The 13,507-nt window shown below is 45.0% G+C and overlaps 1 protein-coding gene across 2 annotated transcripts in view; it reads left to right on the top strand.

Annotated features, from left to right (window-relative positions):
* The window catches only part of LOC122553709 (uncharacterized), a 161,105-nt gene that overhangs the window by 129,121 nt on the left and 18,477 nt on the right, over positions 1–13,507 (top strand). The gene's annotated exons all lie outside the window — the stretch shown is intronic.

The following is a 13,507-nucleotide window of genomic DNA, read 5'->3' as shown; positions in this document are numbered from 1 at the left end:
TCCAGAGTAGTAGAACCAGATGATATGCTTCAAAAAGATGTTAAATTTAAAATCAGTCTACGCCTGATTTTAGTTTGAGTTGCATCAGGTCTTTTTGGAGGGGTCCGCACTATGAAGCCTAGCACAATTTGTTTGCCATAGCTAACCAAACTTGCCTCTTTAATTACCACATGCCCATCCCTATGTTGTATCTTGTGTCCAATTTCTGCCCCCTCTTAGCACAATTGCTATAAGAACTCGGCATCTCTTTAGCCAATACCAACTTTTGACGGCTGTTTTCCAGTTACCAGGTGCTCTGCACAGTTCCTGACATTTGTCCCAGACATAGCATCAGCTCCCCACTTTGTGGTCAAAGTCCTGGAGGTATCGCTGATTGGCATGGGACTTGCTCTTTCCCAGGTCCAGCAGTGGACAGTACGACATGAAACTATGCAACCTGGTCTACGTTGCCACCCGGGTTAAACCAGTTACAGTCCAGAGGAATGACCAGTGCTTTGGGAAGTGTTAGTGCCATTCTCTTCCATCAGAAGTGTTAATGCCATTGTCTTCCTTTGGATACCTCTCACTCTAACGCTGCCAGTGAACTCATCTGCCAAGACTTATGCTCTAACATTTTCATTAATGCCTGTAGCATCACCTCTCACTTGCTGATACCCACCTAACCCCCAACATGACTAACCCTGCACGCCCTCTGTGCTGCCTACTCACTCGCTTGGCAACCTCCCCAACTCCGCCAACAGGAGTGGCTGTGCCACCCACTTTCATTTTCCATAATACCTGCTTCTCTCTCATTCCAGAGCAAAACAGCCGACTGTAGGGCCGAGAGGGTGGTGCTCTGCTCATTCAGCTCGTCACCCTTTATAAAGCCAGGATCTTAACTCTGCCTAACATAAGCAGGATCTGGACTGACATTGCTGCCTTTGATTTACTAGCTGATGCCCCTAAGCAAAGGTTTACCCTTATCTTTATAGAGACATGCTAATAACTGTGGCAAGGATCTTTCCTTTATGCCAGGCTTTAATTCTGCATTAAATGGCACAGCAGGAATGTGAGCGTGCATCTCAGGCTGAGGAGTAAAGCAGATAAGACAAGGCAGGATGCTGTACACATCCAGGTAGGGTCAGAACAAGTGATTGAGTGAAAAGACTGAAGATGCAACCTGGTCCAGTCCGTGAACTGGATGGATGTCCCTGAATGCACAGTGTCCTTGCAGCAGCATTACAATGAAAGTTGCCAGTGCAACCCAAGTTGTAGCATTGAAGTGCAGAAGTGTACTCTAAGTGAATGAGAAATGGCCCATGAGGGTTCTTACAGTGTGGAATGCCAGATGCCAATATTTATGGACATAAGATGCATGATGCCCATGACACATGCTGAGAGATATTGTTACCAGTGTCCAATCAAGGTCATTCAGAGCCAACAGCAAGCTGAATCCACCGTGTGCTTTAGTTTCCTTGTCACATTTTCCTAATGCTAGCTTGTTTGGTAAGATGGGAGTCTGTTTTTTTATTCATTCATAGGAAATGAGCATCACTGGCAAGCAAGCATTTATTGCCTGCCCCTCGTTGCTTTTGGGAAGGGTTTTAACAAGTGGGTTAAGGTATCTAGGGGTATGATTCTCGTTTAGGGATTTGTACGTTATAGACATGTGAGAGGTCCTGTGTTTAGGGTGGCAAGGTGGCTCAGTGGTTAGCACTGCTACCTCACAGTGCCAGGGACCCGGTTCAATTCCATCCTTGGGTGACTGTGTGGCAATTGCACATTCTCCCTGTATCTGCGTGGGTTTCCTCTGGGTGTTCTGGTTTACTCCCACAATCCAAAGATGTGCAGGTTAGTTGAATTGGCCATGCTAAATTACTCTTAGTGTTCAGGGATGTGCAGGCTAGATGATTAGCCATGGGAAATGGAAGGTTATGGGGATAGGTTAAGGGATAGGTTTAGGTGGGATGCTGTTCAGAAGATCAGTGTGAACTCGGTGGGCTGAATGACTTGGTTCCACTTTGTAGGACTTCTGTGATTCTAAGTGTTGGTCACTATCAACTGGTATTCTCCATGCTGCTTGTGAAAAGCACTGAAAAAGAGTGAAATGATCGTCATCTCAATAGGTATTGCCACATCCATTACCCAGTTCTGCCCCACATTTTGTAGTCACATCTCTCAGATCCCTATAAAATTCTGCCCAGTATTTCTGAGTGAGTAATCAATCTGTGCTGTGAACTCCCTGTTGGCTATCCCTCACATGCAATGATGATTGTATTCCATCCAAAGATGGCTAATGAAGCCCATCAGGATCTACAGACTTTATGTATGTGGGGTATTTGTTGTCATGTGGAATGTCTAGTGGTATGGTATTATTTTAGATTATGGCATATTTTATAAACTCCTTTAAATTTCTCTTCAATTCGCCATTGTTGGGCTTCAAAATGCTCCAGTCCTTCCAGCAACAGATTTCCGAGGGGGACAGTGAAAGTATATCATATCAATTCATTCATTTACAAGTTAGATCAATTCCTTTCAGAAAATAAAATCTTGGGATCTAAGATATGAGCTATTTGAGATTTAGTCTGTGGTAAATGTAGTGTCTTGGCTGAAATTTGGAAAAGATTTTAGTGAGCTTAAGAACTTGTCACAAAACTACCTGAATGTTTGACATTAAACAAATTGCCTCCCTGAAATAACTGAGGGGATTCGCATTCCAAATATCCTACGAAGAGGCAGGCATAGCTGGGGCCCATGTGGGTGCCCATTCCACATATCCTACGAAGACCGGCAGACAAGGGAGGCGCGGTAGTAGTTTGGCGCACCGACCTTTACACCGCCGAGACTAAACACCAGCTCGCGGACACCTCCTCCTACTGCCCCCTTGACCATGACCCCACCCCCTACCACCAAACCATCATCTCCCAGACCATCCAGAACCTCATCACCTCAGGGGATCTCCCATCCACTGCCTCCCACAACCCCGCACCGCCCGTTTCTACCTCCTGCCCAAAATCCACAAACTTGACTGCCCCGGCCTTGTCTCAGCCTGCTCCTGCCCCACCGAACTCATCTCTGCATACCTCGACACGATCTAGTCCCCCTTAGTCCAAGAACTCCCCACCTACGTTCGGGACACCACCCACGCCCTCCACCTCCTCCGTGACTTACGCTTCCCCGGTCCCCAACGCCTTATCTTCACCATGGACATCCAGTCCCTGTACACCTCCATCCCCCATCACGAAGGACTCAAAGCCCTCTGCTTCTTCCTTTCCCGCCGTGCCAACCAGTACCCTTCCACTGACACCCTCCTCAGACTGACTGAACTGGTCCTCACCCTGAACAACTTCTCTTTCCAATCCTCCCACTTCCTCCAAACCAAAGGAGTAGCCATGGGCCGCAGCTATGCCTGCCTCTTCGTAGGATATGTGGAACAGTCCATCTTCCGCAGCTACACTGGCACCACCCCCCACCTTTTCCTCCGCTACATCGATGACTGTATCGGCGCAGCCTCGTGCTCCCATGAGGGGGTTGAACAGTTCATCCACTTTACCAACACCTTCCACCCCGACCTCAAATTTACCTGGACCGTCTCAGACTCCTCCCTCCCCTCCCTCGACCTTTCCATTTCTATCTCGGGCGACCGAATCAACACGGACATTTACTATAAACCGACCAACTCCCACAGCTACGTAGACTACACCTCCTCCCACCCTGCCCCCTGTTAAAAATACCATCCCATATTCCCAATTCCTTCGTCTCCGCCGCATCTGCTCCCAGGAGGACCAGTTCCAATAACATACAACCCAGATGGCCTCCTTCTTCAAAGACAGCAATTTCCCCCCAGACATGATCGACGATGCCCTCCACTGCATCTCCTCCGCCCTTGAGCCCCGCCCCTCCAATCGCCACCAGGACAGAACCCCACTGGTCCTCACCTACCACCCCACCAACCTCCATGTACATCGTATCATCCGTCGTCATTTCCGCCACTTCCAAACGGACCCCACCACCAGGGATATATTTCCCTCCCCTCCCCTATCAGCGTTCCGAAAAGACTAATCTCTCCGTGACTCCCTCGTCAGGTCCACACTCCACACCAACTCAACCTCCACTCCTGGCACCTTCCCCTGTAACCGCAAGAAATGCAAAACTTGCACGCACACCTCCCCCCCTTACTTCCCTCCAAGGCCCCAAGGGATCCTTCCATATCCGCCACAAATTCACCTGCACCTCCACACACATCATTTACTGCATCCGCTGCACCCGGTGTGGCCTCCTCTATATTGGGGAGACAGGCCGCCTACTTGCGGAACGTTTCAGAGAACACCTCTGGGACACCCGGACCAACCAACCCAACCACCCCGTGGCTCAACACTTCAACTCTCCCTCCCACTCCACCAAGGACATGCAGGTCCTTGGACTCCTCCATCGCCAGACCATAGCAACACGACGGTTGGAGGAAGAGCGCCTCATCTTCCGCCTAGGAACCCTCCAACCACAAGGGATGAACTCAGATTTCTCCAGTTTCCTCATTTCCCCTCCCCCCACCTTGTCTCAGTCAAATCCCTTGAACTCAGCACCGCCTTCCTAACCTGCAATTTTCTTCCTGACCTCTCCGCCCCCACCCCCACTCCGGCCTATCACCCTCACCTTGACCTCCTTCCACCTATCGCATGTCCAATGCCCCTCCCCCAAGTCCCTCCTCCCTACTTTTTATCTTAGCCTGCTGGACACACTTTCCTCATTCCTGAAGAAGGGCTCATGCCCGAAACGTCGATTCTCCTGCTCCTTGGATGCTGCCTGACCTGCTGCGCTTTTCCAGCAACACATTTTCATCCCTGAAATTACTGGTATGTCAAAGCCTATGGTTGAGGTTGCTCTTCCAGAACCAGTGTTAAGATAAGCCAGGGGAGGTGGGGAATAACTTTGTACTGAAGGCAGAAAATTAGCTATGTTGGATTAGCTGTTCGCCTGATTTCCTTTCCATTAAGGGCAGTGAAGTTAATTCTATGAAAATCAGAGCAATCCTATACTTCAGGAATATGCAGCAGGGCTACTACCAACAAGCACAAAAGAAACAAGTCAATCCCCACCCACCTATTTACATAACCAAACCGTCAGAATAAGTCTACTGACTACCACCTGGAACCCCCTGCCAGCTGGAACCAGAGGGGATTGAGGGTGGAGGGGTATTTGGGCATGGAGGGGAGGGTTGTGCTGCATAACAGTGGTGAGTGTCATAGCCACAGCTGAGCATTAACTGAGTACAGGGAGAGAGGACAAAGGTAACTATAGTTGACATTGGAAGAGCAAATAATTTGCTGGGGTGTTACATGCACCACTCAAAAACAGGACAATGGAACAGACAACCACATAGTGGAATTGGGTCATTCCAGAAGATGACCAGAGAGAAACATTAAGAAAGAATAGCAACTGCATGGATTCTCCAATTGTTTGAGTTCAACTCTTACTGTTTACTTTTAGTCCCAAGGTTTATCTTTTTTTTTAATAATCTGTTTATATCTTTATTTTATGACTATAACTTCTACTGTTTACATTTTTATATTGCTCCTCATATAATCTCTTCCCTAAGTAATACTGTTTTAATAGTAATTCCTTGCAGCTCTGTTTTTAATTATGCCTTCCTCCTCATGTCTTATTTTTTTACTGCAAATCTTTTGTTTATTGATTTCTATAATGGTCATTTATGGACTTCATAATCCATAGTGCCCACAGTTTCTATTTTAAATATATGCACAGGTCCCCTTTAACTCTTGCTCCCAGTCTTCTTGGAGCACTAGTTTGTTATTTTCAGGCCCACTCAGTCTAAATGTAACGATAGTTGATTGCACGCAACTGTCATAGCAAGCTAGTATTGGAACTTTAATTAGACCTCAAGGTCGCATTTGGCCAAGTGTAGAATGAGGGAGCCCTCGTAAAACTAGTCAGTGGAATGAGGGGGAAAACTCTCCACTGATTGGAATCATACCTCAATGGTTGGGGTTGTTGAAAGTGCCAGGAGATCTCAGCAGGTGTTCCTCAGGGTAGTAAATAACAAGAGAGGAGAAAGAGTGTGCAAGTTTAAGGTAAGCCCCCCCCCCCCTTACACAAAGGATAATTAGAATGTGGATTTAGTGGTCACAAACCATAATTTAAATAAGAGTTTATAAATTTGTTTAAAAAAAAGTATGTGATGGCTTTTTTTGAAGAAGTAATGTTACCAGATATGGACAGCAGTAGGAGGGTGGTAACAAGCAAGATAATGCATGTGAACATTAGATATAGGGACTGGTCATTACGTTCACTGAACCTGCACTATCATTGAGTAAGACCATGGCTGTTCTCCTACCTCAACGACATCTTTCTGCACGATCCCACAACCCTATTGCCCTAAATATCCATAAATTGTTTGACCACTGTATTTAATTTAGTCAACAGCTGAGTATCACAATCTGTGGAATTGCAAGTTCAAAGAATTCCTAAGTGGCCAACTCCATATTCACTGATCGTGATTTAGATCCACAAGTATTATCTCAGTGCTTGCTATACCCCATCGAACCTCTTAACAACTTTTCATGTTTCATTAGCTCTTATTCTTCGAAATTCTAGGAAGTATGAGCCTGGTCCACTCAACCGCTCTATACTGGTAATTCCCCTCGTCCCAGGAACCGGTCTAGTAAACTTTGATTGCACTCTCTCCCGGGACACAAACTGCCCACAGTACTCCAGCTGTTTCCTCACTAGTGGCCTCTATGATTGTAGTAAGATTTATTTAGTCTAATCCTTTTGCAAGAAATACTAATATGCTAATTGCTTGCTGATCTTGAATGTTAATTGTCTGTGATTCATGTGCAAGGGCACACATTTTGAAGTCATAGAGTCATAGAGATGTACAGCACGGAAACAGACCCTTCGGTCCAACCCGTCCATGCCGACCAGATATCCCAACTCAATCTAGTCCCACCTGCCAGCACCCGGCATGTATCCCTCCAAACCCTTCCTATTCATATAACCATCCAAATGCCTCTTAAATGTTGCAATTGTACCAGCCTCCACCACTTCCTCTGACAGCTCATTCCATAAATGTACCGCCCTCTGTGTGAAAAAGTGCCCTGTAGATCTCTTTTATATCTTTCCCCTCTCACCCTAAACTTATGCCCTCTAGTTCTGGACTCCCCGATCCCAGGGAAAAGACTTTGACTATGTACCCTATCCAAAGTCCTTCAATATTTCTTGTTTTTTTATCAATGTGGATAACATCACACTGTCTCAATGAGTGCAACATTCTTGCCAACGTACCCAACCTATTTCTATCCCTCTGCGGCCTCTTTCCATCCTTCTCTTACTTTCCCATAAAACTTTGTCTCATCTGCAAACTTGGATAAATTTGGATAAAACTCAATTTGATCATCTAAGTTATTAATATCAATTTTAAATCACTGAGTCCTCCTAAATATAGCTTGTAAAACTAACAGTATCCTGTTTATTCCAACTGTTTAAGTTCTGTCCATGAATCAATCTCAATTCATGCTGGCACATTACCTCCAATCCATGGGCCCTAATTTTGTGTATTAGCTTCTTGTGGGGCACTCTTCAAATGCATTCTACAAATGGATAGAACCTACTGGTTTCCCCTTAGCGCTCACGGTCTAAAGAAATTCTGGCATAGACTTGGTAGCTGATTTCTGTGCAGTGACTCCATGATTCTTTACCTAACTTGAAAGGAGAGTGTGTTCAGTTCACTAGCACTAATAACGTCTTGCACGTAAGACCTTTTAAAAAAAATACACCTTGCCAACTGCATTCTTCCCGTTTTAGGGTTTCAAAACTACAATGTACCCTTTGTGCTGAGAGTTAAATGAGTAATTTGCAGAGTTACTTCAATTTGGTAATTGTACATATAGAAAACAGAGTGATAAAAGACAGAAAGTTGTTTCCTACAAGGATCACTGCTATTCACAATTTGCATTAACAGTTTATACTTTGGAACCTAAAGTGCAATTTCTAAATTCATAAATGCTATCAAGGTGGGAGGATTGCCAATTCTGAGAAGGTCTGCAACCCCTTAACAGGAGGACAGTGATAAACTTACTGAGTCATAGAATAATAGAATCCCCTACAGTGTAGCAGCTGGCCATTCGGCTGATCGAATCCACACCAACCCTCCAAAAAGAATCCCACCCGTCTCTGTCCCCATAACCTGGCAATTCCCATGGCTAATTCACCTAACCTACACATCCCTGGACAGTATGGGCAATTTAGCATTGCCAATCCACCTAACCTGCACATCTGTGAACTGTGAGAGGAAGCCACAGCACCCGAAGGAAACCAATGTAGACACAGGGAGAACATGCAAACTCCACACGGACAATTGCCTGACGGTGGAATTGTCAGCAAATAATTGCCAAATGAAATTCAATGCAGATAAATGTGAGGTTGTACATTTTGGTAGGACGAATAGGGAGGTCACATGGAAGATGCCTGTAGAGGAATAAGGGGATCTCAGAGTACAAATACACAATAATGAAAGATTGTGACAGTGATTAGCATGGTCATAAAAGGGAACCAAACACTAGTTTATATTTCTAGAGGGGTAGAATTGAACACAAGTGATGTTATGCTAAACCTATATCAAATCCTGGGACAGTTGCACATTCAGTACTACTTGCGGTTCAAGTCATTATATTATAAAATATCAAGGTGTGGGAGAAAGTACAAAGAAGATTTACAATGATGATACTATAAATTCATGAGTATGCACATCAGGAAAGGGTTATCGGTCATTTGAAAAAAGAAGGCTGAGATAAGGCTTAATGAAGGTTTTAAAAATTATGAAGGCTTTGTACAAAGATCATGTTTCCTATTGGAGATGAGCCTAACTATAAGGTATCGGTCCCTTGGTAGTACAGAACATGAATATTTCTGAAAAGAGATGTATTGATGAAAAGGGACAGGTTGCCAAACTTGCATTTTGTGTTCATCAGGATAAAAACAGCCAAATTTCAAACAACTACAACAGATTTTACTGCAGGAGGAACGGGTACTGATTGGTTGCAATTTCAACTCTTGATTGGCTGAGGGGTTGCCATTGAGAAAGCAAAGGAAAACTGTAGGCTTCTAAAGCTTCATTCTGGATTAGTGGTGCTGGAAGAGCATAGCAGTTCAGGCAGCATCCAAGGAACTTCGAAATCGACGTTTCGGGCAAAAGCCCTTCAGCAGGAATAAATGCAGTGGGCCTGAAGCATGGAGAGATAAGCTAGAGGAGGGTGGGGGTGGGGAGAAAGTAGCATAGAGTACAATGGGTGAGTGGGGGAGGGGATGAAGGTGAGGGTGGAGTGGATAGGTGGAAAAGGAGATAGGCAGGTAGGACAAGTCCGGACAAGTCATGGGGACAGTGCTGAGCTGGAAGTTTGGAACTAGGGTGAGGTGGGGGAAGGGGAAATGAGGAAACTGTTGAAGTCCACATTGATGCCCTGGGGTTGAAGTGTTCCGAGGCAGAAGATGAGGCGTTCTTACTCCAGGCGTCTGGTGGTGAGGGAGCGGCGGTGAAGGAGGCCCAGGACCTCCATGTCCTCGGCAGAGTGGGAGGGGAGTTGAAATGTTGGGCAGTGTATTTCAGAAATGGTGCAAGGCTTAAACATATTCCTTTGTTTTCAGAGAGTCAGAGTCTGCCTCAATATGCGTGTGTAAGTGTAAATAAACCATGTTATAAGCTCTACTGACTATCTTAAATTGATTTGGAGATGCCGGTGTCGGACTGGGGTGTACAAAGTTAAAAATCACACAACACCAGTTTATAGTCCAACAGGCGTAATTGGAAGCACACTAGCTTTCAGAGCGCAGCTTCTTCATCAGGTGTTAGTGGAGGACAGTTCCGACGTGCCACAGCAAGGAACCGTAATGACCTCCTCAGGAGACAGACACGTGCTGCAACCGACAGGGTACCCTTCGTTGTTCAGTACTTCCCAGGAGCTGAAAAACTATGCCATGTTCTTCGTGACCTGCAGCACATTATCGATGAGGATGAGCACCTCGCCAAGACCTTCCCGACATCTCCACTTTTTGGCTTTAAACAACCGCCAAACCTCAAGCAAATCATTGTTCGTAGCAAGCTGCCCGGTTCTCAGGACAACTCCGTACAACCCTGTCACGGTAGGCGCTGCAAGACGTGTCAGAGTGTGGACCTAGATACCACCATTACACGTGGGGACACCTCCCACCATGTACGTGACAGGTACTCATGTGACTCAGCCAACGTTGTCTATCTTATACGTTGAAGGCAAGGATGCCCTGAGGCATGGTACATTGGGGAAACCGAGCAAAGGCTATGACAACAGATGAATGGGCACCGCACAACAATCAACAGATAAGAGTGTTCCCTCCCAGTTGGGGAACACTTCAGTGGTCCAGGACATTTGACCTCAGACCTTCGGGTGACCATCCTCCAAGGCGGACTTTGATACAGGCAGCAGCAAAAAGTGGCTGAGCAGAGACTGATAGCTAAGTTCGGTACCCATAGGGAGGGCCTCAACCGGGACCTTGGGTTCATGTCACATTTGCACTATACAGACACTTATATACACACACACACATGCAGGCACTCCTATACGCATACATACACGCGGACACACATATACACAGACATGCACACAGCCACTCACACACACCCTTACAGACACACACTCCCACACTCTCACAGACTTGGACCACTCTACACTCATGCACACACATATACACTCTCTCTCACAGACACTCACAACCCCCCCACCCAGCCACACGCACACACTCCCACAGTCACATGTGCACCCCTCACCGACTTAAGACACTCTACACTCACTACACACACATATACACTCTCTCTCACACTCACAACCCCAACCCAGACAGACAGACACACACACACACACACACACAGAGACAAAGACCCACATGCACATATATATTTTGAGGGGGAACTTTGTACTTGCAGAGTTACATTGTACTTTGCTCAAAAACTGCATGGATTCATGTAAAACTCTGTTATCTCACTTTTTAGATTAGAATAAATCTAAACATCATGGCATAGACAGAGAACACAGGGGGCTAACACCTCTAACATATTGTCTAGCTAACACCCATTGTTACAGCTAACCTGAGAATGCAACTTTTTAAAAAAAAAGGTTTCGTGATTTACACATGAAAGAAGTGAAACTATCATGGTATTCGAACAGATGAAAGACTTAACAGACAATCAAGGTCTTTTTCAATGTATAATTTTAGTTACATCACACTGTAAATTTTTGCTATAAATTCTGTGCCTTAGAATTGTGTCCTCCACTATCACCTGATGAAGGAGTGGTGCTCTGAAAGATAGTGTGCTTCCAATTAAACCTGTTGGACTATAACCTGGTGTTGTGTGATTTTTATCTTAAATTGATTGTTAATGTTCATTTTCTAGTCATTCACAGGATTGCTTATCACTGGCCAGGCTCGTTTTTATTGCCTTTGAGAAGGTGGTGATTAGCTGCTTTCTTGAATTGCTGCAGTCTGTATGGTGTAGGTACACTTACTCTTAGTGAGGGAGTTCCAAAACTTTGACCCAGGAGCAGAGATATAGTCTGAGTCAGGATGGTGTGTCTTGGAGGGGAAGTTGAAGGTAGTGGTGTTCCCATGTACAGGCTGCCCTTGTCATTCTCTCTGGATTCATGTCTGCGTGGGTTTCCTCCCACAGTCCAAAGATGTGTGGGTTAGATGAATTGGCCATGCTAATTGCCCATAGTGTCCTGGGATGTGTAGGTTAGGTGAAATGCAGGGTTACGGGGATAGAGTGGTAGAGGCCACAGGTTTGGAAGGCGGGAGAAGCTTTGGAAGCTGAAAGAGCCCTTGTCAGTTGCTGTCATGCATTTTGTAAATTGTAGACACTTCACACTGTCCCATTGGTGGAGGAGTGAGTGGTGAAGGAGTACTAATCAACAGGGCTTTCAAAAAGATGTCAAACTGATGATGTCGTTGGAGCTGCCCTCATCCAGGCAAATGGAAGTATTCCATCGCACTCCTGACTTGTGCCTTGTCGATTAGGGAGCTAGGGTGCAAATTATTCATTGCAGAATTCCCAGCTTCTGATCTGCTCTTGTAGCTGTTATATTTATAGGGGCTAGTCCAGTTCCATTTCTGATCAGTGGTAACCCTAAGAAGTTGACAATGGGGAATCCAGCAATGGTAATGAATGGCAAGAGGAGATGGTCATTGCAAGGCACTTGGGTGTGTGAATATTACTTGCCACTTATCAACCTAAATCTAGACATTGTCCAATTGTTGCTATATGCAGACATGGACGTCTTCAGTTTCTTGCAGAGTCTGGAATAGTGCTGACCATAGTGCAATCATCAGCAAATGTCCCCACTTCTGACCTTACCATGATGGGAATGATTTTGATAAAGCAGTTGAAAATAGTTGAGCTTAGGACAGTGACATGAGAAACCTGTGCAACAATATCATCGAGCTGAGAGAATTCCATAGCAAACTACCTTTATGCCAGGTATGACTCCAACTAGTGACGGGTTTTCCCCAATTCCCCGTGACTCCAGTTTTACTTGGGCTCCTTGATACCATCCATGATCAAATGGACCCTTGTTGTCAAGGACAGTTACTCATAGTTCACCTCTTGTGTTCAGCTCTTATGTTGATGACTGCAAGAAGCCTGTAATGAGGTCAAAGGATTGGAGACAACAGTCTAAACCTAACTGGAGGAAACAGCTTACAAACTTTATTGAATTTCATTTGTTACAAAAAGAACAAGGATTACATTTTTATTTAGATTTCCTTTTTTATTGTGTATTTTAAGCAACTCTGCTTTTCACATGATATGAGGCAGTGTCATACTTAACGACAAAGCTTACACAATGCAAATCGAGTGGAAATTAACTGATTAGGGTGGTATCAAATGCAGCAAAATTCTTGTATGAAAAGAGAACTCGTAAAGGATGCCAAATCTATTAGTAAAAATGCATTTTTATAAATCTGTTAAAATAAGATAAAAGCACAATAAGGGTGAAATAGGGTTACATTGAAGTGAAAGTGAAGCTTCTGTGCAATGAAGAATCAGAAATGGTAGGCTTATTCAGTTAATAGAGTGGTGCTGGAAAAGCGTAGCTGGTCACGCAGCGTCCGAGGAATAGGAAAACGACGTTTTGGGCAAAAGCCCTTCATCAGGTTTTTGCCCGAAATGTCGATTTTCCTGCTCTTAGGATGCTGCCTGACCAGCTGTGCTTTTCCAGCACCACTCTAATGTAGACTCTGATTTCCAGCATCTGCAGTCCTCACTTTTGCCTTATTCAGTTAGTATTTTGAACCTCTTTCCATAATGGGAATACCAATGACACAATCGATCTTAAGTCGGAGACCTGAACTCAGTTTATCTGATATATGTGAAAAGGGTAATGGAGAGAATAGTGTGACTGAAGATAGATAAATCTCTCAGAGCTGATAGGTTCCACTTCAGGATGTTACAGGAAGCAGTCTGAAAATTGCAGATCTGTGAGTCGTT

Source organism: Chiloscyllium plagiosum, unplaced genomic scaffold (genome assembly GCF_037043375.1).
Source record: "Chiloscyllium plagiosum isolate Xiang-an unplaced genomic scaffold, Cpla_swu_hap1 HiC_scaffold_1, whole genome shotgun sequence".
In the NCBI taxonomy this organism is placed as follows: Eukaryota; Metazoa; Chordata; class Chondrichthyes; order Orectolobiformes; family Hemiscylliidae; genus Chiloscyllium; species Chiloscyllium plagiosum.
This window is presented reverse-complemented; position numbering and strand designations above follow the sequence as displayed.